This window comes from Panthera leo, chromosome C1 (genome assembly GCF_018350215.1).
Source record: "Panthera leo isolate Ple1 chromosome C1, P.leo_Ple1_pat1.1, whole genome shotgun sequence".
NCBI classification, from domain to species: Eukaryota; Metazoa; Chordata; class Mammalia; order Carnivora; family Felidae; genus Panthera; species Panthera leo.
This window is the reverse complement of record NC_056686.1, coordinates 195,761,974-195,789,196: the sequence shown is the minus strand read 5'-3', so window position 1 is coordinate 195,789,196 and position 27,223 is coordinate 195,761,974. Positions and strand designations below refer to the sequence as shown.

At 35.5% G+C, this 27,223-nt stretch overlaps 1 protein-coding gene and 1 long non-coding RNA gene across 2 annotated transcripts in view; one reads left to right on the top strand and one right to left on the bottom strand.

The window, feature by feature from the left end:
• ERBB4 (erb-b2 receptor tyrosine kinase 4) overlaps positions 1-27,223 on the top strand; it is a 712,433-nt gene that overhangs the window by 55,338 nt on the left and 629,872 nt on the right. The window lies entirely within an intron of this gene.
• LOC122226582 lies at positions 603-27,223 on the bottom strand. Its single transcript, XR_006205687.1, has 4 exons — positions 27,129-27,223; positions 25,713-25,820; positions 24,976-25,111; positions 603-757 (listed from the first exon to the last, which is right to left on the bottom strand). It is a non-coding gene; the product is annotated as an uncharacterized LOC122226582 (long non-coding RNA).

The window sequence follows — 27,223 nt, the reverse complement described above, 5'->3', positions numbered from 1 at the left end:
TTTTTTTCTTGTATTATTACTTTCATGATTAATCTGTGTAAATATTCATTTAAGCTTTTTTTGTTCAATAATAGAGAATGATCTGCACTGTTTCATTTAAGATACTCATAGCTGTCTCCGTTTTGAAAGATAGCATACAACACACATACACAGAATCACACACGCACACACGCACACACACAAACACACACACACACACACACACACACACACACACACACACACACACACCTGGTCAGGACTGGATATAGTTTATGCCAGTAGAACCAAGGCCAATGGAGGAAAATACTTTTATGCTATTAGAGAATTATAGATTTAATCTTATTTTTTGGTAATATAAAATTATAACCTCAGTCAGCTATAATGCATTGAGGTTTATTTTATTTATTTTACCTTATTTTATTTTATTTTAATTTATTTATTTATTTTAGTTGTGAAGTTTTGCTGCCAGTTTGTTACAGCAGATGCAAACTCTGGTATCTAATTTTTGTTAGAGGATTTATTTCCTCCTTATTGAAGTGTCAGGAAATCTACCTTTTTCTAACTAAATTACAGGATGTCCTTAGAATGAATAAATTTATATCTACCATTAAAATGACAAGAGTAGGAACCTAGGAACTTGAGGTTTCTTTGTTCGTTTATTTTTGAACTTGAGGTTTAGAATCAACCCATGTGGATTTTAATCTTCCCTTGGTAGCCTAAAAGCTGTGGGAGTTTCTGCAAAGTATTTAAACTCTCCAGGCCTTGAGTTCCTCACCTGAAAAAATGACAGAGAGAGTTAGTTAGCCCTTACCATATTGACATTGTATGAATGCTAAGATATTAATACACGCAAAATATTTAGAAAGAAGATATGGTATAAATATACAATGGAATATTACTCAGCCATCTAAAAAAATGAAATCTTCCATTTGCAATGACGTGAATGGACCTAGAGAGCATTATGCTGAGTAAAATAAGACAGAGAAAGACAAATATATGATTTCATTCATATGTGGAATTTAAGAAATAAAACAGATGAACATATGGGGAGGAGAAGGAAAAGACAAGAAAGGGCAACAAACCACAAGAGATTCTTAATGATAGAGAACAACCTGAGGGTTGATAAAGGAAGGTAGGTGGAGGATGGGCTAGATAGGTGATGGGTATTAAGGAGAGCAATTATCGTGATGAGCACTGAGTGTTGTATGTAAGTGATGAATCACTGAATTCCACTTCTGAAATCAATATTGCACTGTACATTAACTAAAATTTAAATTAAAATATGGTATTGTTAAAAAATAAAATACTTAGAATTCTGGCTGGGATATAGGAAACATTCATTAAATGTAATTATTACAGATGCATAAAATTATAAATGCAACATATATGCTTATATGTAACATACACATATATAACATAATATATATCATATATATAGTCATACACATGCATATATATATACACATATATAATCATATATATATGTATATATATAATCTGTAGAATCAAATAGTACCTAGTGTATAGAAACACTCAATAAATATTAATGATTTATTGTTGCAATATTGTTATTGTTATTACTTATTAAGAGATGTGGAAAAATATAAGATCTAGGAAAAAATACACCACCACCAAAATACCCAGGAAGCAGAATAAAAGTCCAAAAGAGGAAAAACTGTGTCTGAATGGAATCATGAAGTTCCCTGAGCATCAGGGAGCATGAAACATTCAAAGAAAAGAAACAGTTTGGTAAGAGAGGTGCAAGGAGATAGCCAGGAAAAACATACAGAGAACGGTGATTTCAGAATGGTTGACAGGAAGCAACTAAAATACAAACCCAGGGATCTATGGCTTGTGAAATGCTATAGAATTCTCATGTTCAGAGAGACCTATAGGAATATCGTACTGTTGTAAGTTTGCTTACAGTGCTGCAGTACTAATGAAGAAATGTGGAATTGCTAGTAGGTTTAAACACTACATTTAAACTAAATTATAGCTTGGGGCACTTGGGTGGCTCATTTGGTTAAGCACCCGATCTTGGTTTCAGCTCAGGTCCTGATCTCACAGTTCGTGAGTTTGTGAGTTCAAGCCTCATGTCAGGCTCTGTGTTGACTGTGCAGATTCTGCTTGGGATTCTCTCTCTGCTTCTTAATGCTCCTCCCCTGGTCTCTCTCTCTCTCTCTCTCTTTCTCAGAACAAATAAATAAACTTAAAAATTAAAAAAAAAATTGTAAAATCAATTACAACTTAATCATATTGAAATGTGTATTGCATTATTCTCAAGTAAGTAACATACAAAATTGAAAAGAACTGAATTCAGGGCTGATTTTATCAATCATATGTCACTAAGCTCCTGTTCATGTAAAATTTCTGAAACTATAGAGAAAGTACAGCATCAAAACAAAAAGTGAGGTTAAAGAGCTACTGAGACAAACAGGAAATTCACTTCATCAAAATGAGGTCCCAGGGGGGCGCCTGGGTGGCTCAGTCGGTTGAGCCTCCGACTTCGGCTCGGGTCACGATCTCATGGTCTGTGGGTTCGAGCCCCGCGTCGGGCTCTGGGCTGAGAGCTCAGAGCCTGGAGCCCGCTTCGGATTCTGTGTCTCCCTCTCTCTCTGACCCTCCCCCGTTCACGCTCTGTCTCTCTCTGTCTCAAAAATAAATAAACATCAAAAAAAAAAATTAAAAAAAAAAAAATGAGGTCCCAGGTCTGTATCTGAGATGAAAAGTGTAGTATATTTGTAATACATTTTCAAATAATTAACTTTTAAATAATTGATAATGCTATTTTCCTGTAATATGATTTTCTCTAATTGTTAAGGGAATCTTCAACTTCTCTTGGAATTACAGTCCTTTCTTTCTTGGTAGACTATGTCTTACTTTATCCTTAGTCAAGAGTGCAATGATTTGAGTTATTGCCATTTTAATTTTATAATTTAGTAACTGCTGAGTGCCAACAGAATAATAGCTTCCTTCCAAGTCAAAAGCAGAAAATGCTCAGCACATTAATATTTTCAGAAATAAAAAAAATGTCATTATTGAAAGATGAGAATTATTGAAAGATGGGAAAGACAAGTCTGAAGTATTATTCTTCCTTTTATAAATAAGTATGAAATATAAGAAATATACAGAAATACATACTAAGTAAAAATGTACAATTCATGAATTACAAAAAAGTGGACACTCCCTTAACCCCCAGTACCTGTAAAGAAGTTTAACATTGCTTTCTATATGTCCCATGAATGCCATTCCCAATCGCTGTCCTATTTCCTTTCCAAAATAACTACTACCTTGACTTATAACATTATAGTTTAATTTTGTCTGTTGTTGACATTTATGTAAATGGAATCATATTGTATGTATTCTTCATGTGATCCTTATTTGCTGTTTTTATTATGATTTCTATTCATGTTTTTTATGAAACCTTAGTTTAAAAAAAAAGAATTCAATGCTGTATTGTTATACTTATTTCTACTATGGATGAACATGTGCATTGTTTATAAATGTTGTCTGTTATAACTAACAGGGCTATCACCATTTCTGTACATATCTTGCGATGTTTATGTCTTGTTAAGTATGTATCTAAGAGTTGAATTACTGGATCCTAGAGTATGCATAAGCTAAACTTTGGTAGACAATGACAGTTTTACTCAATTTGATAGTACTGATACATACTTATAGGCGTAAGCATATCTTTGCTAACTTGCTATTGTAATTTCTTTTCTTTTTTTTTTCTTTTAATGTGTATTTATTTTTGAGAGAAACAGAGTGCAAGCCGGGGAGGGGCAGAGAGAGAGAGGGAGACACAGAATCTGAAGCAGGCTCCAGGCTCAGAGCTGTCAGCACAGAGTGTGACACAGGGCTTGAACTCATGAACCTCGATATCATGACCTGAGCCAAAGTCAGACGCTTAACCGACTGAGCCAAGGGGCCCCTGTAGGTCATTTTAATTGTAGATAATATTAGGTATGTATCTCATTGTGATTTTATTTTTCATTTCTCTGATTTTTAATTAGGTTGCACACATTTTCATATATTAAATGGCCATTTGGATATCCTATTTTTTGACATGTTCATTTAGGACTCTTGACTATTTTTAATTGGATTGATCCTCTTTTCCTTATTAAACTATAAAACTAATTTAAATACTTTGCCTACAAGCCTTTACAGGTTACATGTGTTACAACTGTATGTTCCTTGTCTGTGGCTTGCATTTTCAGTCTTTTAAGCAGTCTTTTGATGAATGAACATTTTGAAGTGTGAATGTTAATCTTATTTCTTAGATGCAAACTGTTTTCCACAAGCCATTCTTCAATGAGCAATTTGTGTTCTGTGACTTTGCACATAGAGATCCCTTTTACCAAAATAATCTGGTTCTTGATCTCACTGCTCCTTATACTTCACCAGTCTGTGAACTATCTTATTTCTCTCAAGGCGTTTAGTTTCTCCTTACACTTTGACTTCATTTGAAAATATATATATTTCTGTTTTTAAATTTTTAGAGTTTTATTTTTATTTATTTTGAGAAAAAGAGAGCAAATGAGGGAGGGGCAGAGAGAGAGGGAGACAGAATCCCAAGCAGGCTTCACGCTGTTAGTGCAGAGCCCAAACTGGGGCTCGAACTCATAAACCTTGATATTATGACCTGAGCCAAAATCGAGTCAGGCGCTTAACCTACTGAGGCACCCAGGTACCCCCAAAATATATATATTTCAACTAGATCACCTATCATACTTTATTCTTTTTTTTTAAATTTTGTTAACATTTATTTATTTTTGAGACAGAGAGAGACAGAGCATGAACGGGGGAGGGTCAGAGAGAGAGGGAGACACAGAATCCGAAACAGACTCCAGGCTCTGAGCTGTTAGCACAGAGCCTGACATGGGGCTCGAACTCACAGACCATGAGGTCATGACCTTAGCCGAAGTCGGACACTTAACCGAGCCACCCAGGTGCCCCCTGTATTCTTTTTTTTAATGTTTATATTTATTTTTGAGTCAGAGAGAAACAGAGCTTGAGCAGGGGAGGGGCAGAGAGAGAGGGAGACACAGAATCTGAAGCAGGCTCCAAGCTGTCAGCACAGAGCCCGACATGGGGCTCGAACCCACTGACTGTGAGATCATGACCTGAGCTGAAGTCAGACACTCAACCAACTGAGCCACGCAGGCGCCCCTCATACTGTATTCTAATTATTTGTTTACCTTTCTGTCTCCCTCACTAAGCCACAGGGTATCTCATGGGCAGGAAATTCTGTTTTATTCATTTTTTGATGTCTAGCCTAGTTTAGTTATTGCTTAAAATAGGCACTTAATAATACTGTTGCATCAAATTGAATTGATTCAGTTTCCTTTATCATGCAGTAAAATCAAATAGGGCAAAGCATCTGTCTTATTCATTTTTATTTCTTTTATGATCTAACGCTTTCCTTTTTACATGGAAGACACTTATCAAATAAATAATTAATGGATTATCTAAAAAGTTGAAGTAATTAAAAGTCTGAAATATAGAAATTTTAAAATGTTTTTTAATTCAAATATAAACTATGATTTAATTAGGTTAATATGGACTAATTAGATACAGCCCTTCAGAAATATTTTTAAATGCCTTAATTAAATTAGATAATAGATTCATCATTAATATACCAATTGATGTGAATATAAATATTTTAATTCTTTTGGTGTTTGTTTTCTTGGTTGTTTAGTTATTCTAAATTCTTATTTTGCTTAAATATTTTAATAGAATAAGTTACAGCTCTCTGGTTAAAATCATGAGCAAATGAAGACATATTCCTGGCTACTAGATTCTAAATGGATATGGTTATCATAAATATAACAGTAGAAGAAATCAGAATGTCTGAAACTTTAGTTTTTAGCCATAACAAATTTATTTGTGTTCTTTTCCATTTTGAAGAGAACATTTCACATATAATCTTGGCATTAAAATTCAAAAGTATATGAAATTACATTGAAAATGTCTTCTTAGTATGCCCCATGACTGCTATTTCAATAATTTGTCTTTCAATTCATTTAACTCTGATGAATAATATATAAACAAAAAGTAATATATTTCTCTACATCAAGGAATTTATAAACTATGTAACTGTTTAAAGAGTAGAGAATGTGGAGCGCCTAGGTGACTCAGTCAACCGGTTAAGCATCAGACTTCAGCCCAGGTCATGATTTCGCGGTTCATGGGTTTGTGCCCCGCATCAAGCACTGTGCTGACAGCTCAGAGCCTGAAGCCTGTTTCAGATTCTGTGTCTCCCTCTCTCTCTCTGCCCCTCCCCTGCTGGTGCTCTGTCTCAAAAATAAATAAACCTAAAAGAAAATTTTACAAAATAAATAGAGTAGAGAACTCAATTTCTTGTCTTTTTCTATTCATATGTAAAGTTACATGAGATTTTTTGCTTTTATTTTTTTCTGACCCTTTGGCTCTGAGAAATACCACCCAAAATGAAATATACTACCCACAGAGATAAGTCTAGTGTACAGTTCCTTTTAGATACCCCAGTCGTTATGAGAAATGCTTAAGGTTATTTAATAAGAATGTTTAATATAAAATTAATTCAATGATTATATAATTTTATTCTTGTTTTCATCCAAGTTATACCATACCATTAGAATACATATATTAAGTATTATATTTAATGTCTTAAGATAGTTAGTGCATGAAACCCTCGATAGCCTGTACCAATTAAAGCATTTTTACAAAATAAATATAGCTTGTCTTGAATGAAAATTGGATTAACTAAAGCCATTAATTAATACTTCTTTTAAAAATCCTCCAGAAAACTTTTCTAAGGCATAACACTTTAGTATTCTATGTGCTTTAATTTTCAGAAAAAGAATCTTAACTTGTTTATGCTCATTTTTCATTATGTGTAAAGAGACGAAAAGATGTATAATGGTGAAAAGAGCCCTCTAATGAAAACTAAGACTTGGGTTTGAATGTTACTTTTGTAGTTTAGCTGTGAACTTGGACGAGTTAACATGGTCCTGAGATGTTCTGGAATGCCTCTAGAAATTGGCAGTAGCTCGTGACTAGTAAGTTTTAAACAAGGTTTTGAGGATTATTTGGTGAAAGAAGAGGAGTCTAAAGCACTCGGTGGATGGTCGTGCTAGGACCAAATTGTAGAACCCAGCACCCCCTTAGAATCGCCTGTAAGCTGCTGACAAATAAATACAAGTTCCTCCACAGAACCACGAAATCAGTGTCTGAGAGAATCTGAACTTGAAAAACAAGATCAAACGACTCTAAAACATCTCTTGAATTCTAATGCCCTTGGATTCTATGAGTATTAGTCACCTTGTAAAATACAGGTAATTGTTACCTGCCTAGACTGTTGTGAATTTTTATTAAGGTGGTATTTGACAAAGTATCTAGTTACTTGCTAAGCACTATACAGACATAGGTATACATGTTTTTAGCACTGATTCAACTTCTAAATATATACTTGTTTAATTGTTTGATGAAACCCTATGCCCCCCTAATAAATTCGGGCTTCACAAAAATAGAGGCTTTCATTTTTCTCACCTTTGGATCTCAGGTGCCTAGCCCAGGCTTGACACTTAGTAAGCACTTAAACATCCCTTCAGTGGAGGAATTGAAATGACCAATTAGGCACAGCAGCAAAAGCTAGGAATGGGGTCTAATGCTAAGTAGCGGTGCGAGTTCATGTAAAGCTCTGCATTTTGTTATAATAAGATTTGTGTAGCACATCTAAAACAATCTGCAATATTCTAATAATGGGAATGAATTCTTACTGTCAAGCCCTCTCGCTTGCTTTGGTAAGCATGCATCTTTCTCCAGGGAACTCATTCCAGAAGAATTGTCCTGTTTGTCCCTTCTACACTCAGAGGTCTACTCTATGTCATAACAGATGGAGCTGTCAGAGGGACAATACGCTGTGGATTCAGAAAGATTAAGTTTTGAGAATTTGTGAATTTAGGCATTTCAATATGGAGAATTATCATTCTGCTACACTTCCTATCACTGCCTTGCCACCATGATAGCTAGAGTCTGGTGACTTGGACTGTTTCAAAGAAATAACACAATATCCCCCTGAGACAAGAATTGCAAAAGTAGGGGTAATAATATCCTCTTTTAGTTTAAAAAAAATTAATGTTTATTCATTTTTTGAGAGAGAGGGAGAGACAGAGCATGAGTGGGGAGAGAGAGAGGGAGGCACAGAATCTGAAGCAACCTCCAGGCTCTGAGCTGTCAGCACAGAGCCCAATATAGGGTTCAAACTCATGTACCATGAAATCATGACTTGAGCCAAAGTCAGACACTTAACCAACTGAGCCACCCAGGCACCCCTACCCTCTTAAAAAAATCCTCTTAATCTCAGGTGAGGACAATGTTGTCTGTCACATTCAACAAAATTTGATTGGAGCTGCAACTTCTATACTCACTTATTGTCCTTTGGCCTGAATGCAAACATTTGAAAGTTACTATCTAGAAAAATACAATGAACAGAACAAAATTTGGAGTCAGAACTAATTTGTATCTAAGCCTTCCTATTCTGCTAGCTGTGTGACATGGACAGGGTATTTAATTCCCTCACTTCTCAGTTTCCTCTTCTATAAAACTAGAGTATCAGTATCAACTTTGTAATGTTATTGGGGCAATTAAATATAACAATAGACAAAGAGCAACTGTCATGGATAGCATTCAATAGCTGTCTATTGTCTTCACTAACATACTCCAACAAAGTGAAATGACTTACCCACTCTAGAAAAGTAGATGTGCCTTTCCAACTATGAATCATTTGGGGACAGAATATTTAGCCAATGTCACAATTACTTCAAATGTCATATGTTTCATCATAATAACCTTATAACAACAGCAAATTGCTTTAATGACAAAAAACAAGAAAAATGACATATTTTGTGAGTCTATTGTTAAGGTATTCTTTCTCATGAATAAATATTTTGATTGAACATTATCTAAAACTACATACTTCAATGCAGCAGTTTATAGCTTTTAATGATTTCAACAGTGATGGAAGATTATTGTCTTTTGTACTCAAACATTGCATTCATGAAGCTTCTACTACCTTATTATGCAAATGTTCCTAAAGAACTTGAGACTGCATTACCTTGTAAATGTATTATCTCTTTGATTAGTGTCTAGATGGCCACTTCTTTTAGGAACTTCTTTCTTTATTGCACTTTGAATTTAGTGTCCCAGAAATCAATGAATATTGATTTAAACTGTGTTTCAGGCTTTTTTTTTTCTTTTTAAGTTCTTCTGTTTGCTTTAATTGAAGTTGTTTCACATCCATGCAAAAATTAGTGGTAGCTTAGAAATATAGGTATGGATCAATTCATGGAGATCTTTATTCAACAAATATTTTTATATTTCAACTGCCTTTATATGTGCCAAGATACAACCAACATTGTAAAGTTACAGATTCCCAAAGAAAATATATCTAGTGGGTCTTGGTCAACAGCTCTTTAATGTCATTCAGAGACGTTAAGGTAAATGACATGTCCAAGGTGCAGAGTTTATTGATTAACTCCTATGTTTTCTTCTAAGTGTTTTATAATTTAAACTCTTACATATATATGTCTTTGATCCATTTTGAGATGTTTTGTTTGTTTGTTTGGATATTGTGAAGTAGGGTCTAGCTTCATTTTTTTTGCATGTAAATACACATTTATCCCTGCACTGTTTGTTAGAAAGACTGTTCTTTTCCCATTGAACTGTCTTAGCAGTTAACCATAGTGCATGGGTTTATTTCTGGATTCTCAATTCTGCTCCATTGATCTAAATGTCTATTATATTATGTCAGTCCCACCCTGTTTTACTTACTATAGCTTTTTGGCAAGTTGTGAATCTTGAGTCTTCCAACTTTGCTCTTTTTAAAGATTGTTCTGACTATTCTGGGTCCCTTGAGTTTCTATATGAATCTTAATAGCAGCTTGTCAGTTTTACAAGAAAGCAACCTGGAATTTTGATAGGGATTATACTGTGTCTATAGATCGATTTGAGAAGTACTGCCATCTTACCAATTAGTCTTCCAGTTCAAGAACATGAGTTTTTTTTTTCTTTCATTTATTTAGCTCTTCATTTTTTCAACAATATATTATAGTGTAATTTTCAGTTTAGAAGTCCTGAGCTTCCTTTTAAAAATGTATTCCTAAGTAATTCTTTTTGATGCTATTATAAATGGAATTATTTTCTTAGTTTCATTCTTGGATTTTGTATTGTTTGTGAAAGAAATACAATTGTTTTGGTATATTGTCTTGTATCTTGATATCGTGCCAACTTCTTTAGTTCCAATAGTTGTATATGTGCATGTGTGTGTATTATGTAGGATTGTTTGCATGTAAGATCATATCATCTGCAAATGGAGATAGTTTTCTTCTTCATTTCCAGTATGAATGAATGCTTTAAAAAATACCTAGTTGCACTGACTAGAACCTTAGTTCTAGTACAATAGTTCTAGTACAATATTTCATTGAAGTGGCAAGAGTGGACATATTTGACATAATTCTGATTGTAGAGGGAATCATTCAGTTTTTCATCATTAAGTATAATTTGCTGTGGATTTTTCAAAGATTTTCTTTTCAGATTGAGTTGGCCCAATTGTAATCATAGTTGTTTAGCATTTTTTATCATAACAGAGTGTTGGATTTAGTCAAATGCTTTTTCTGTGTCAATTAAGTTAATTATATGTTTTTAATCCTTTATTAATATGATTTATTACATTAGTTGACTTTTGGATGTTAAACCAACCTTGTATTTCTGGGACCAATCACACTTGGTCATGGTGAATAATCCTATTTATAGATTGCTGGGTATGGCTTGCTAATATTTTGTTAAGGACTTTTGCATCTATACACATAAGGGATATTGCACTGGTTTTTACTTGTTTGTTTGTTCGTTTTTGTTTTTTCTTGTGATATTTCATTTGGTTAACATTGGCCTCAAAGAATAACTGGGAAGTGATCCTACTTTATTTATATTTTGGAAGGCTTATTGGTACTAGTTCTTCCATGAATATTTGGTACAGTTTACCAGTGAAGCCAGCTGGGTCTGGATTTTCCTTTGTGGGAGATTTTTTAAATTACTTAATCCTTTGTTATATGTCTATTCAGAATTTGTATTTTTTCATGAGTTGGTTTTAGTAATTTGAGTCTTTCTAGGACTTTTTATTGTCTAAGTTATCTTACTCTGATTATATAGTTAGTTCTTTATATAATCCTCTTAGTTAATTTGTATTCCTATAAGATTAGTAATGGTATTCATTCTTTCTGATTGTGGTAATTTGAGTCTCCTCATTTTTATTGTGGACAGTCTAGCTAAAGGTTTATCAATTCTGCTATTTTTTGAGAGATATGAAATATGATTTTATTTTTTTAACCTATTATTTTTTTAATTTACATTCAAGTTAGTTATCATATAGTGTAACAATGATTTTAGGAGTAGATTCCTTAATGCCCCTTACCCATTTAGCCTATCCCCCCTCCCACAACCCCTCCAGTAATGCTCTGTTTGTTCTCCATATTTAAGAGTCTCTTATGTTTTGTCCCCCTCCCTGTTTTTATGTTATTTTTGCCTCCCTTCCCTTATGTTCATCGGTTTTGTATCTTAAAGGCTTCATATGAGCAAAGTCATAGGATATTTGTCTTTCTCTGACTGACTAATTTCACTTAGCATAATACCCTCTAGTTCTATCTATGTAGTTGCAAATGCAAGATTTCATTCTTTTTAATTGCTGAGTAATACTCCATCTTCTTTATCTATTCATCCATGGATGGACATTTGGGCTCTTTCCATACTTTGCCTATTGTTGATAGTGCTGCTATAAACATTGGGATGCATGTGTCCCTTTGAAACAGCACACCTGTATCCCTTGGATAAATACCTAGTAGTGCAATTGGTGGGTTGTAGGGTAGTTGTTTTTAATTTTTTGAGGAACCTTCAGACTGTTTTCCAAAGTGGCTGCACCAGTTGGCATTCCCACCAGCAGTGCAAAAAAGATCCTATTTCTCCACATCCTCGCCAACATTTGTTGTTGCCTGAGTTGTTAATGTTAGCCATCCTGACAGGTGGGAGGTGTATCTCCTTGTGGTTTTGATTTGTATTTCCCTGATGATGAGATTTGTTGAGCATTTTTTTATGTGTTGGTTGGCCATCTGGATGTCTTCTTTGGAGAAATGTCCATTCATGTCTTTTGTGCATTTCTTCACTGGATTATTTGTTTTTTTGGGTGCTGAGTTTGATAAGTTCTTTATAGATTTTGGATACTAACCTTTTATCTGATATGTCATTTGCAAATATCTTCTCCCATTCTGTTGGTTGTCTTTTAGTTTTGCTAATTGCTTCCTTCGCTGGGCAGAAGTTTTTATTTTGATGAGGTCCCAATAGTTCATTTTTGCTTTTTTTTCCCTTGCTGCCGGTGACGTGTTGAGTAGGAAGATGCTGTGGCTAGGGTCAAAGAGGTTTTTGCCTGCTTTCTCCTCAAGGATTTTGATGGTTTTCTGTCTTACATTTAGGTCTTTCATCCATTTTTGAGTTAATTTTTGTGTATGGAATAAGAAAGTGGTCCAGGTTCATTCTTCTACATGTCACTGTCCAGGTTTCCCAGAACCACTTGCTAAAGAGACTATCTTTGTTCCATTGGATATTCTTTCCTGCTTTGTCAAAGATTAGTTGGCCATATGTTTGCGGGTCCATTTCTGGGTTCTCTCTTCTGTTCCATTTATCTGAGTGTCTGTTTTGTGTCATCAATTCTGCTATTCTAATCAAGGAAGCAACTTTTGGTTTTGTTGATTTACCTACTTTTTTATTTATTTTATTTATTTCCACTTTATTTGTTCCTTCCTCATGCTTGCCGTGGGTTTACTGGTTTTTTGTTTTTGTTTGTTGTTTTGTTTTTTCTAGTTTGTTTAGGTGGAAGCTTAGGCTATTGATTTGAAATTTTTCTTTCTTACTATACGTGCTGAACTCTGCTTCAGTTAAATGTCTTAAGTTTTTATCTTTTGTGTTTTTGTTTTTATTCATATTGATATACTTTCTGATTTCATTGGTGATTTCTTCTTTTTTGACCCATTGGTTATTTGAGTATTTTATTAATTTACACATATTTGTAAATTTCTCAGATTTCCTTCTATCATCAATTACTAAGTTCATTCCATTCTGGTCAGAAAACCCACTTTGGATGTTTTTAATCCTATTAAATTTATTGAGGCTTACGTGTGATTTATCCTAGAGAATGCTCTATGCACACGAGGAAAAGGTGTATTCTGCTGTTGTGTGGAATGTAGATGTGTAAATTTAGTTGTTTTAAGTGTTGTTCATGTTCTGTATTTCCTTGTTAATCTTCTGCCTAGTTGTTTTATCTACCACTGTAAGTGGAGAATTAACTTTCCCAACTATTATTGTTGAATTATGGTTTTTTCCCCATGACCCTGAGAGGATTCTTGTTGGCTGTATCTACTCCTCCTCAGTCTTCTAAACTTCTGGATGTTCTTCTGTATTGCTTATGTCAGACCTACCAATCTTCCTTAGGCAGGGAGTTCTCCACTCTCCTTCCAAAGGCAGACTTGCAGAGCTCTTTATCCTAAAGTTCTCTTTGCAGAATCCCTGTACCACTGCACAGGAGCTAGAGATGGGGATCTGCTTTTCTAGGAGTGACACTCTACCCTGAGTGGGCAAATGAAAGGAGACTACCAAACCCTAGTCTTGCTTTGCCCTCCCTGACATGAAACCCTGTCCTGGGCAGGAGGGTGGTTAGGCCCCAGTATTCTTGGTCTCCTGTACTTGTAGTAGAACGTCTGCTATATCATTGAGGACCTCGGTGAGGGAAAAAAGACTTGGACCTCTTGTCTATAACTGTCTGAAACAGAGCCTCTGCAACTTGGGATAGAGTGAGGTGAGAAGATGATAATGTCATAGTCTGTCCCTCCTCAGGTAAAATTGTAGCCCCAGGCTGGAAGCTGGGATAACAGGAGCTGAGCATGCTTTTGTCATAACTTCCATAACACAGAGCGCTGGGGTGCAGGTGGTGAAGCTGGACATGGCTCAAATTCCATAGGCACTTTCTGTTCTTCTAGAGATATGGTAGATTTTCTTATATAAATGTCTCTCCATTCGCTCTGTGCCCATAGGAGAGTATCCATATATTCTAAATGATGGTGTGTTTTAATGATTTTCACCAGTTATATTGTTGTTTTCCTGAACTCTTTACTCCATCATTTGCAAAGTCTCACCTCCTAGAGGATTGTGGAATAATTTTTCAACATTTTATTTTTTACTCAAAAATTGGTTTTGTTTGGGGCACCTGGTTGGCTCAGTCAGTTAAGCATCTGATTCTGGCTCAGGTCATGATCTTGCGGTTTGTGGGTTTGAGCTCTACGCTGGGCTCTGTGCTGACAGCTCAGAGCTTGGAGCCTGCTTCAGATTCTGTGTCCCCTCTCTCCCTGCCCCTCCCCTGCTCACGCTCTGTCTCTCTGTCTCTCAAAAATAAATAAACATTAAAAAATTATTAAAAAAATTTGTCTTGTTTGCCAACTCATGCAATAGTAAGTTAAAAACTCTTGTTTTGACAGTTGGTTGCAACATGATTAATTCATTTTAATGAAGAATGACATACTGGGTGATAGCTCCTATTGGACAGAAGTTAAGGACTCTGTAGCAAATTGTAGTATATCAGAACTTGTCTTATTCTTAATTTTTCAAGATTATATGGAACTTTTAGAAAATGATGTACTTAATGAAATTTTAACTCCATCTACTGCAAGTATCCTTTTCCTGCCATTTCTAATTATTCACTATTATGTAGTAGTAAAAATGTTTGATTGGAATTAGGAAACCTGGAATTAATCTCAGCTCTGCCTCTCACGAGCTTTTGACCTTGGAAAACCCATTTAACCTTTGTGTCTTTACTTTCTTTATCTGTAAAATTCAGTTGATCAACTAGATGATCCTAAGTCTCCATTCAACTCTGCAATGATTCTAAGATTCAGGTGGGTATCTTTGATAGTTCTGGATTTTCACTGCCTACATTCTTTAAAATTTTTTGGTTTACTGTTTATTTATATTTGAGACAGACAGAGTGTGAGCGGGGCAGGGGCAGGGAGAGAGGGAGACACAGAACCTTAAGTAGGCTCCAGGCTCTAAGCTGTCAGCACCGAACCCAATGTGGGGCTCGAACTCACCAAATACAAGATCATGACCTGAGCCATCGGTGTTGGATGAGTAACTGACTGAACCAACCAGGGGCCCCTCACTGCCTACATTCTTAAATCCACACAATTAGACTTCATTCCTAGCTACCATCTTGCTGCTAATCTCTCAAATGTGAGTTTACAGTGCAAAAGAATTGCATGGTTGCTTGGGCCTCATTTTTCTTGGCATTTCTGTAGCTTTTGATAATATCGATTTACTCTAATTCTTGAAACTGCGTCATGGAGAGTTTCAATGACTTCTCAGTAGTCACAGAAATGAAATTATGACATTAATTTCTGAATACCAGACCGGTGTTTTTTCCTTTGATACAGAATGCCAAAGGCAAGATGACACTTGGCTGTATTTCACATTTGTACCCTCTTGGAAATGAAGCAGAATACAGCAAAAGCCAGTAATGCTAAGAATGGATCAAATATGCTTCTCAAAAACGTTTTGATGCATCGATGCGTTCACATATTCATTTATTTGCTCCATGATTACTGTAATGACAGAGAGACTATTGTGATCAAAATCAGAAATTATTTTTTCCAATATGAAATTTATTGCCAAATTGGTTTCCATACAACACCCAGTGCTCATCCCAACAGGTGCCCTCCTCAATGCCCATCACCCACCCTCCCCTGCCTCCCACCCTCCATCAACCCTCAGTTTATTCTCAGTTTTTAAGAGTCTCTTATGCTTTGGCTCTCTCCCTCTATAACTTTTTTTTTTCCTTCCCCTCCCCCATAGTCTTCTGTTAAGTTTCTCAGGATCCACAGGAATACTACTTGGCAATGAGAAAGAGTGAAATATGGCCTTTTGTAGCAAAATCAGAAATTATTAAAGGGCCTTTGTGTCTTCATTGGAGTAACTTCCTTCCTGGATCAAGGGCAGTACCTTCTTCCCAGTGCATACATTAAGATTGTCAGACAGCACATTGCTGGGGTTATGCTATTTTTGCTGGAAATCTGAGATCCATACATGTATGCCTGATCTTCTACAGAATAACATGAATACTTTTCCCCCTTTATTTACCAGTTGTCCTCCCTGTTAAAGCAAGACCATTTTTGTTTTCTCCTACGTAAGGCTGTGAGGCTGAGGTTTGTTAAGTGGCTGTGGAAAGCCACCAAGTTCTTGTACTTCCTCAAAACCCCTCTTCATCTATAATATACTTTTTGGAGGATTTTAGGGCCGACGCCAGAGCCAGCCAAAGGGCTTCAAATTTGTTCCTGTTACTCCACATCCAGAGTAAGAGCCTTTTAAGACCTAATCAAATGAGTAATAGTGGCTACTTTCATCTCGAGTATTCTTTTTTGCCTTTTGTTAAGGTAAAGAGAAGTCTGTTCAGCAGTCACTTTGTAACTAGTCATTAGAGTTCTTTTTCTGGCGTGATGTTAAACTCAAATTGAGGGAAAATTGCCTAACATTCCTTGGAGACCAATTGCTTCCAACCAGACTGCTTATTAAATAATTCCAGTTCAGACCTACGATTGTTATATGTACCTTCATCCTCAATTCACTGAGAACAAGCACATTTTTATTTCAACTAAGCATTAAATTCTGTAAATTAATCCTGGTTCTATGGGGTTGGATAATAGTTCTTAGAAAGTGACTACACTCTGCTCCCTGACTTTCACTGATGAGCAGTGAACACCTTCACTTATTTTGACCTTGACATCCCAGAGGGATCCTAACGATATATAATCTGTTTAAGTCATTATAGACATTTTCAGTTTCCACTTCCTCTCCCTTTCTCACATCTTGCCAAATATATCCAGTTGCTTTTTAAGAACAAATTTGACACTGAATCAGAGAATTATATAGAAAATAAAACAGTAATCTGTCTTTGAAAAGGAATCTGGATGTTAATATAGATGTTTATAAATCTGCTTGATTAATGCATTGAAATATGGCATATCAAATATATTAGATAATTATAAATAATATTTATTTGACTAAATTGTGAAAAAATAAAATCATTTTCATTTCCATTAGGTTTAGCAAGCAAAATTGCTCTTTTTTATAGGCAATTTTATATGGTTTCCTCTACTATATTCAAAGATTTAGACACATAAACTGGAATTCCTTAGCTTATAAAGGAAAATGTTAGTAGTGAAATTAACTCAGTGCTCAGACACTACTTTTAAAATATTCGTGGGGCGCCTGGATGGCTCAGTCCATGAAGCAGCTGACTCTTGGTTTTGGCTCAGGTCATGATCTCACAGTTGTGAGATCCAGCCCTGCGTCAGGCTCTGCATTGGGGTTCTGTCTCCCTCTCTCTGCTCCTCCCCTGCTCATGTTCTCTCTCTCAAAATAAATAAGTAAACTTAATTTAAAAAATATTCATTTATGAAATTTACATAATTTTCTTCTTATAAGAGGTAGTCACTAGTGCAAAGTACTTTCCAGAGAGGATCTGTCTTAACATATCTCTTTGCAGATACTAAGCAAATAAATACTTGTCTCTAAAGTCCTGATGAAGAACCACTTTTTAGGGGTTTGTCTAGAAGGGGGAACTAGTAATATCATCTAGAGGATTAAGTGAACTGGCTTCTATCATGTCAGCGAAAGAACATAAGACAAGTTGAAAGAAAATTTAAAAAAGATACTATGTAGGGAAGCCTATAGTTTAAAAAAGAGTTAGACACATGAGGCAATCACAATGCTTATATAACTTTGTATCTGAAATCAAACAATTAACAACCAATCACAAAAACAGCAAAAATCAGGGAAATTTCAATATTAACAGGATATTTATTATTAAGGTTATAGTATTTTTTTTCTTTTTGTTTTCTCCTCCTCCCTTATCTCCCCCTCCTTTACCTCTTCTTCCACCTTCTTCTGTCTCAGTGCCTTTGCTTGTGCTATTCCTTCTTCTCTCTTCCCTTTCTCTACCAAATCACTTTGCACTCAATCTCTGCCTATGTGCCAAGCCTATTTCAAATAGCATTTTCTCTAGTGTCCTTTTGTTCTCCAGTTTGTGGAAGCAAACACTGTATCCTCACTCATTTATCTATCTGCATCTCTTTCTAATACTGTAGTTACACATGCATGTATATCACACAGACACTCATACAGTTTTAGACTATACTTACTATTTACAAGCTGCATGTTACATACAAGGAGCTCACTGGCATAGGATATGGGAATTATTCCTTTGTGAAATCCATACAGAAATTAGTCTTATGTGTAGTTTCACTGATTATTTTAATGCTGGTTACGTAGAGTTTTGTTTTGTTTTGGTTTTGGTAGAATGGTTGTAAGCGTATCCCTTCTGGGGAATCTAAGTTTATTTAGGGAATTGGGAATTCATATGTGTCAGTATAATAAATGCATAAAAATAAGACTTACACAAAGTGCAAAGAGGACAATGGGAAGGAAGACATGGGTTCCAACATGGGACTCAAAAAGTCTACTAGAATATTTCAGCAGAATCTTGAAGGAAAGATTTTTTTTTTTAATCTCTAAACTCTTTCCTCTTCTCCATCCTTCAAGCGGCCACTAAGATTACTTTTTAAAGTTCATTTACTTATTTATTTTGAGAGATAGAGAGGGAGAGTACATGCAGCATGAGTGGGGAAGGGACAGAGAGAGAAAGAGAGAGAATTCCAAGCAGTTTCCTTGCTGTCAGCACACAGAGTCCGACGCAGGGCTTGATCCCACAAACAGTGAGATCATGACCTGGGCTGAAATCAAGAGTAGGATGCTTAACAGCACCTGGGCAGCTCAGTCCGTTAAGTGTCTGACTTAGGCTCAGGTTATGATCTCATGGTTCATAAGTTTGAGCCTCACATTGGGCTGTCTGCTGTCAGCACAGAGCCCACTTGATATCCTCTGTCCCGCTCTCCCTCTTTCTTTGCCCTTCCCCTGCTTGTGCTCTCTCTCTCTCTCTCAAAAATAAATGAACATTACAAAAAAAAAAAAAAAAAAAGAGTAGGACACTTCACTGACTGAGCCACCAAGGCACCCCTAAGTTTCCTTTTTAAAACGCTAGCCTCATAACATTAGCACTTTATTGTAAAAATTTTCTGCATCAACCATAAATAGGATTAAAATTATTTAGCATGGCACACACATATTTATTTAGCATGTGACACACATTTGAAACTTCATTTAACACCATTAATACTCTGTGAACTTCAGTTGTGCCTAATGCCTTACAATATGCTTCCCTTTCTGTATTGTGCCTCAGGCATTTGTATAGGATGTTTGTTGTTTTTGTTTTTGGTTTATGTTTTTGCCTGGAATCCCCCTGTGATTTAGAGGAATTAATACTGATCCTTCTGAGTTGAGCCTGGAGTGCCCCCTCCTCAGCAAAGATTTCTTTGCCCTCCTTGTTCTCCAAATAAAGAGGGAGGGGTTTGTTTTGTTTTGTTTTGTTTTGTTTTAACCAGTTCTTACTAGTCTTGTACATATCTTTGTTAATAGTGATTTAACTTCATCAAGTCTTAGTTATCTTGTCTGTAAATGCAGACAGTAAACCAGGATAATCTCTAAAGTCACCTCTGTCTTTAATGTTCCTTAACAGCCACTACTCCTGAGGAAGGCGATTTAAGCCCTATTCAAAGCAGTGGTACAGATAGATGGAATCCTCTGCCAAATTGTAATTGAGTCACAACTAACAATACTTTCTGAATTAATCCCTAGCTCCTGTGTTTTTGCAACAGTCATGTGTATACTCTTTTTTGTTTGTTTGTTTCTGTGTTTAGCCTATTTATGGCTTTTAAAAGTTTTAGTTCATTGATTTTAGTGGGGTTTTGTTTTAATTTTGTTTGTTTTCCCATTATGAATTTTTAATTATTATGTTCTCTATTTTATAATTTTCCCTCTGTGATTGTGGGTTTAATATCATGCTTTAAATGGTGATAAAATCTCTGGACTATAAAAATATGCATCTACATTTTTTCTTGTATTTAAATGTTTCCTCTTTTTATATACTATATTTTAACATCTGAAATGTTTCTTTGTTTAACAAGTGAAATAGGAATCTTGATTTTTCTTCAAATGGCTAGCCAGTTGTCCCAGAATTATTTATTGAATATACCATTTGTACCTCAAATATTTCAGATAACACGCACATACACACACACACACACACACACACACACACACTTAAATTCATGAGTTTATTTCCATGTTACTAATAATTTCTTAAAATTTATTTTGTTATTCTAAATCATTTGCTTTGGTTCTAGTAGAAAACATCATCCCTACACTAATGTTTTTGCTCTTTTTTAAAGTTCAATGGGAATAAATTATTATGTCTGGTAGCGAGCTTCCTCGTTTGGATGGAAAAAATAAACAAAGTTCCATTTTTGCTTAAAATAGTGTATCAGAGGCATATTAAGTAGGTATCCTCTGTATGCATGTGATCCCTTACATTTTGTTAGGCAATATGCTAAATAATTTATATATTTTATCTCATTTAATCCTCACAATAACTCTGTGAGATCGATGCTATAATCCTGTTTTACATACGAGGACACTGACACTTCTAATAGTTAACTAACTTGCCTATGGAGCTGGTAAATGGTGGAGACCATATCATACACTGAACAGTCTGTTCCAAAGCCAGGGTCCCCTTATAATATTTCATTTAATCTTTTTGTCTACCTGACCTAGGACTCCTATAGTTATACTGGACAGTTGACTCCATCTGAAATACTGAGTTTTCTTCCTTAAAAAATTGAGAAGACCAGGAGAAAGAAGGGAAATCTAGAGGGAGACTACTGTTAGCAGAATTAAGAGTCTTAATTAATTAAGAGAATTAAACTAGCACCTTTAGTCTCACTTTTAAATTTATTGACATGTAAATATGGATGTGTAGAAAAGCAGTCTTTTCTACATCCTACTCAATTAATGTACATATAGGTGTTTGAGAAAAAGCAGATTATGTCTTTTATACTATTCTTATAAGAAAATCAAAATTTGTAGCATAAAAACACTTAGAATAGATTCTGATTACTCCTCATAATGAGCACATCTAAAACAAAGTATGTATACGTAATTTTGGCAGATGGGATTCTTTTTAACTGTATAAAGGAAACGATCTAATGTGGTATTCAGGGACCATTTCATAGGTCCACCTCATGGTTTCCACCCATATCAACCCCCACTCCTCACAAAATTGTCTCTACAATGACTAATTTTAGGGATGGTGTGATGGATATTAAAATGGTTATTGAAGTATAAAGAATGCTAAAAAGCACAAAAGATGGCCTAAAGAAAACACATGTGTTGTTTCTCTTTGTCTGTTTAACATTTATTTGGTGGCGTTGTCTACTGGCCCTGGGTGGGACTTGGACAGGGTAACCAGGACTTTTCTGCTTACTCTGAGATATGCAATTCCACAGTCACCATTAAGTGACTGTCTCAATTGATAGCATGTATTCCAAGATACTCATTAATACTTTAATCTTCATTCAGAGGTAAAATTCACCCCTCCCTCTGCCAACTGACACCATTGCCATCCCACTGTCATCTAGAAAGGGAGTACAAGAGCTCTTTTTCTTATGAGCTCTGCCTCAACAGTTTGCTTGCTACAGCTTTAGCCCCTCTAGAACTGCCATTTGAGATGGAAGAAGGAAAAGTGGAAGCTCTTAAGTTTCTTCCTTGGGGATAGCCTGAGGCCTGCCAGCAGAAGCCCTCTATCCTGAATTCTTCAATATTCATATCACTAGATTCCTTTCCAATGGAAACTTGCTTGATGCTCAGGATGCTTCTCAGTCCTTGGGTTATTTAGTCCTTCCAACCTGTTTTGATGATGACTCACTCCATCCAGTCTCCTGCATGAGAATCCTTCTCCCTCCCAAGTTTTCCTCTGAAACAGGACTTAAAATGGCTCTGGACCTCTTCTTTCTATCCTGTATGGCCCATATCTGACCCAGGGAAAATGTTACCATAGAACCAGAAAGTAGAATGGTGGTTGCCAGGAGATAGAAGGAGCAGGGAATGAGGAGTTGTTGGTCATAGAGTGCAAGTTTTAGTTATGCAAGGTGAATATGTTGTATTTATCTAACAAAAGATGTAACATACAAGAGATCTGATGTACAACTGAATTGTAGTTAAGGTACTGAGGTACTACACTGTATACTTAAAGTTTGCTGAAAGACTATGCCTGTGTTCTCACCACACACATACAAACACACACACACACACACACACACACACACACACACACACACAGTAACTATGATGATGTATATATTAGCTTGATTTGGTGATTATTTTACAATGCATATGTATATTAAATCTTCAAGTTTGTATCCCTTAAAAATATGCAATTTCTCATTGTCTCTTATGCTGTAATAAAGATTCCTGTTTTCTTACAACTGGATGTGAATCTAAATTATCCTAAAATAAGAGGTTTAAAAAATAAGTATTTTTGAATGAAAAAAATAGTAATTCTTAGATCCTTTTTTCAGACACAGATCAAAGAAGGCAGAGTATTCCCACCACAAAAGCAGTTATCCTGTTTCTACCCTATTAATTGCTTGCATGGGGGTTATACTATCTTTTTCTCTTCCATCCAGTTACATGGATCATATAATAAACTCTTTGCCATAGCACAGTGTGAACCTACCTTACTTGATGTGAAAGAAGGAGAGGGAGGTTACTGTATGGCTTGCTGTCTAGACATCATGTCTCAAAATTCCCATTTTCTTCCGCCCCGGCCTATTTTCTCCCAGCTTCCCTCCTGTCCACCTCTATACTCTATCGGGGGAAAGTGAGTTTTTAGTTGTAATTTGAGGACTCTTCATTCAGAATGCAATGTTAATTTTAGGCTACACTTGGTATTGTAAAACGCCTGTTGAATAAGTAATACTTGCAACCTGAACATGAGAATGATTTAGCCAGGAAGAGAAGAAGTGAGTCTTCTAGGCAGAGGATAGACCTGAGCTATAACTTGAGGAGTAAAGGAATTAACTGTGAGACAAAGAATGCAAGAGATGAGAGGAGGAGGAAGCAGGGACAGTCATAGGGTGCCCAATGAGCCTTTTAAGGAGCTTGTTTCCATCCCAAGAGCAAAGGGAAGTCTTTGAAGGTTTATAAGCTGGGAAGTGACATGACACATAGTTTTTTGTGTTTTTTTGTTTTTGTTTTTGTTTTTTAATTACTATGGCTTCAGACTGGAGAATGGATATGCGAGGAGCAAGGTGAGAGACAGCAAGACCAGTTAAGAGGGTAAAGAGCAGTTTGTGTGAAATGCCTGGCCTGGACTGGGGAGGCCTCAGTGGGGGTGGGGAAGAGTATCTTTTGAGATATTATCAGAATGAACATTATCAGACCTGGTGACTGGATGTTTAAATTGGGCCAGTGGGAATTGATCATAATTTAATCTTTTTTAAAAAATTTTTTAATGTTTATTTATTTTTGAGAGAGAGAGACAGAGTGTGAGCAGGGGGGAGGGTCAGAGAGAGAGGGAGACACAGAATCTGAAGCAGGCTCCCGGCTCTGAGCTGTCAGCACAGAGCCCAATGTGGGGCTCAAACTCAAAAACGGTGAGATCAGACCTGAACCAAAGTCAGACACCCAACTGACTGAGCTACTCAGGCGCCCCGGCCATAATTTAATCTTCTTTGAAAATGTAATGTTTTTGCCCCTTACTAAAAATAGGCATTTTGGGGGAGGTACAAGTTTGGAAAGGGAAATGATATGTAGAGTTTTAGAAAAGCTAAGTTGGAGGAAACATTTAAACATTCACTACAATCCTATTAGGTATTATTCCTATTGTATATGTAAGAAAACTGAAGCCACAAATTTTGCAAGTGCTAAGGTTAGAATGTGACCCTCGGTCTGGCTCTGGCCCAAATTAATATATTGTAGCTATGTGTTGTTTTGTAGTACTCAAACATCATGGTATTTTAGAAATGGTTAAATATATATAACAATAAGGATATTATGATTATAATAACCACAATGGGTAATAGTATTTAAGATGTCTTAAAATTTAGGGGACACCTGGGTGGCTCAGTTGGCTAAGTGTCCAAATTTGTCTCAGGTCATGGTCTCGTGGTTCATGAGTTCACGCCCCCGCCCCGGTCCAGCTCTGTGCTGACAGCTCCGAGCCTGGAGCCTGCTTTGGATTCTGTGTCTCCTTCTCTCTCTGCCCCTCCCCCGCCCATGCTCTGTCTCTCTTTCTCTCAAAAATAAATAAACATTAAACATTTTTTTGAAAAAAGTCTTAAAATTTAGATTAATATAAAACTTAACCTTGCAAATAAATAGGAAATAGCGAGTAAAAGAAATAGAAGATCATAGAGAAGGAATAAGGAAGAAGTAAAAGGAAGGTGATCATATTATAGTTTAAGATGTGGTTGTTTTGTTTTTAAATTTTCTTTAGGTTGAGTGTTATATACTAATCCTCATGCTTCCATGATTACTGTAAGAGGGTATTTTTGTTTTCAATAGAGGAATTCAGAAGCTTTCTCACTTGAGCTGCTATAAGAAATTATATCATGCAAAAGATGAAAGTAACCTCAGTTTTAAGTACACTATGAAAATTGTTGAAAATATTATTTAAATGTATATGTAGGAGCGTTAAAAAAATAAAAGCTTTTGTGAATACTATGTGATTCACTCTAAAGAAAACTCGGTTGATAAAAATTTGTCCTCGTGCCTCACTTTTAATCCTTACATCTAAAGTTATTTTACATGTTTAATACCTAGAGCACCTAAATAAATTACTTAAAGAGTAATTCAAAGAAATTACCTTAAAATACTTAAAGAAATGAAATGATTTGTATGTCAATGCGAATTCAGAAGCAGAACAAAGAAATAGAATGCTAGGCTCTGACACAACCCAAATACTACCTTTCAAAGCTTAGCCGATCTCCTTTTTACTTTCTGAATAAGAGGTGTAGGCATTCTTTCTAAAAATGTCTGTAGATTTGGGGGAATGTTGGCAAAGAGCAAACACTTGGACTCCTTGTGGCAGTGCCTTTGTTCCCTGGAAGACAGATTGCTATTCCAGTTACAATATTGGTTTGTACAGAAAGGCTGCTGTTCCTTTACATTTCCTGGTTGTCTATTACAGAAGCTTGCAGATGTACCTGCTGTTGCAAGTAAGCCAGAAATTCCCATTATTTGGAGGTGGCTTGGGAGTGGTAGTAGTGGATTATTTTTGCCTGCTTTATTTAAGGATCTAATATTTAAAAAAAAAAACAGAAAACAACTACAGGGTTCTTAGTTATCAGAGCAAAAGAAAATTTAAAAAAAGAGCCAAAAGTGAATGAGAAATCACTCTCATCACAATTGCAGTCCATTTATTTTCCATACTAGCTCAGATAACTAAGAGAGTAATACTTAATTTTACAGTGAAATTTAGTGAGATTAGTTCCCACTTAATTATTTACTCTAGAAGTAATTTCAACAGAAGAGCATTAATGTCATTTTATTTGTTTATTTTCCTAAGTTTTTGTTTAAATTCCAGATAGTTAATATACAGTATAATATTAGTTCCAGGTATAGAATTCAGTGATTCATCAATACCATTTTAAACATTCTACCTTTGTTTTATTTTTCAAATGCTATTCTACCCAGTACTGTACCAGAAAGATCATTTAAGTCCGAAGGAGCAAAACCAGAATCAAATCAGGAGGACTATGGCAAGTGGGGAGGAGTGTTAAAGCATTCCATCCTTTTATCACCTGGCGTGTCTGCAAACATGAGGAAAAAGTAAATTTTCTTACAAAGGAATTTAAAGTAATAAAGTGATTATATTAGAGATGTGAATTAAGATGTATGCATTTAGAAAGTGGGTATATATACAAAAATCTCTTTAAATACCCTAAATCTAGATTTTATGCCAGGAAGTTTTCAGACCTAAGAACTTGACTTAGTCACAAAGTTATTCAGGTAATGGTACCTGCCCTGGCTCAGACAGTACATTAGAGCACACACTACAAAAAGGAGGGGGTAGGGGAAAACAGAGTAAAAACATGAAAAATACATTTTAAAGATTTAAATACTTGAAACTTGATATTTGCAGGAATGTGTTATCAGAATTCCTCCTGTTTTTCTTGAAAAAGTGACCCTGGTTTATGTTTCTCCCCTACTCCCTTCTGGTATTGTATTTCTCACTGTTCTTATCTGTAAGTTTTCTCAAACTTTTAACTCAATTGCCACTACTGGAAAAAAAATCAAAACACATATGCTTTATTAATGGGTCAGTAAATTATATGTGGAGTGTAGACTTAGAAAGTAGTAGATAACGTATCCCATAGTTCTGATTTGTGAAGTGAGGTGCAATAATTCTGTCTGAAGCCCACACAGGTTTCTCTGACTCAATAGAGTCACCTGAGGGACAAAAACCATTTGAGACAAAGACATCACTTCCTATAAAGCAATTTTGCCTAGTAAGAGCTTTCAGTGAAGAGAACTTTTCAAAATAAGGTAAAAATCAACAGTCAATTGATGTTCTTATAATATTCTCTCCTCCTTTAAACTCACACTCTATTTTTCTGATAGCTTCAAATACTGAGAGATACACAGAAAAAAAATCTAAAATATCACTGTTCTAACTATATAGAGACAATACAAGTAAGCATGATTCTCTACTTTCCCAATTCAAAACATACTAGGATACACAAATACACAGTTGGGTACCAGTATCAGACTTGCATACAAATAGCAATAATAACAAAAAATAATAGGGGAAACAAAACTATAAAAAATAGATCTGAAAAACAATCAGAAGTACCTCTGTATAAATTCAATTATCTTTATGTCAGTAAAAAGTTGAACAAACATTAATATCCCTTAAATATGTCATACATTGTATATTTGATGTTCCCAAAGGTGACTTTAATTTAACAGAGATGCCATAATTATGGTTTGTAGTCTGTGTTTAAGAAATAATGGAAATGAAGAAAGACTTCTACCCCAAATCAAAAACTAGATTTATTTATTTATTTTTATTGCTACATAACCAATTACTACAACTTGAAACAAATTTATTATCTTACAGTTTCTGTTTGGTCATGAATCTGGGTACAGGTTAGCTCAGTCTTCTGCTAAAGACCTCAAGGTGTCTGCCTGGATTGCACTCTCATATCAGGCT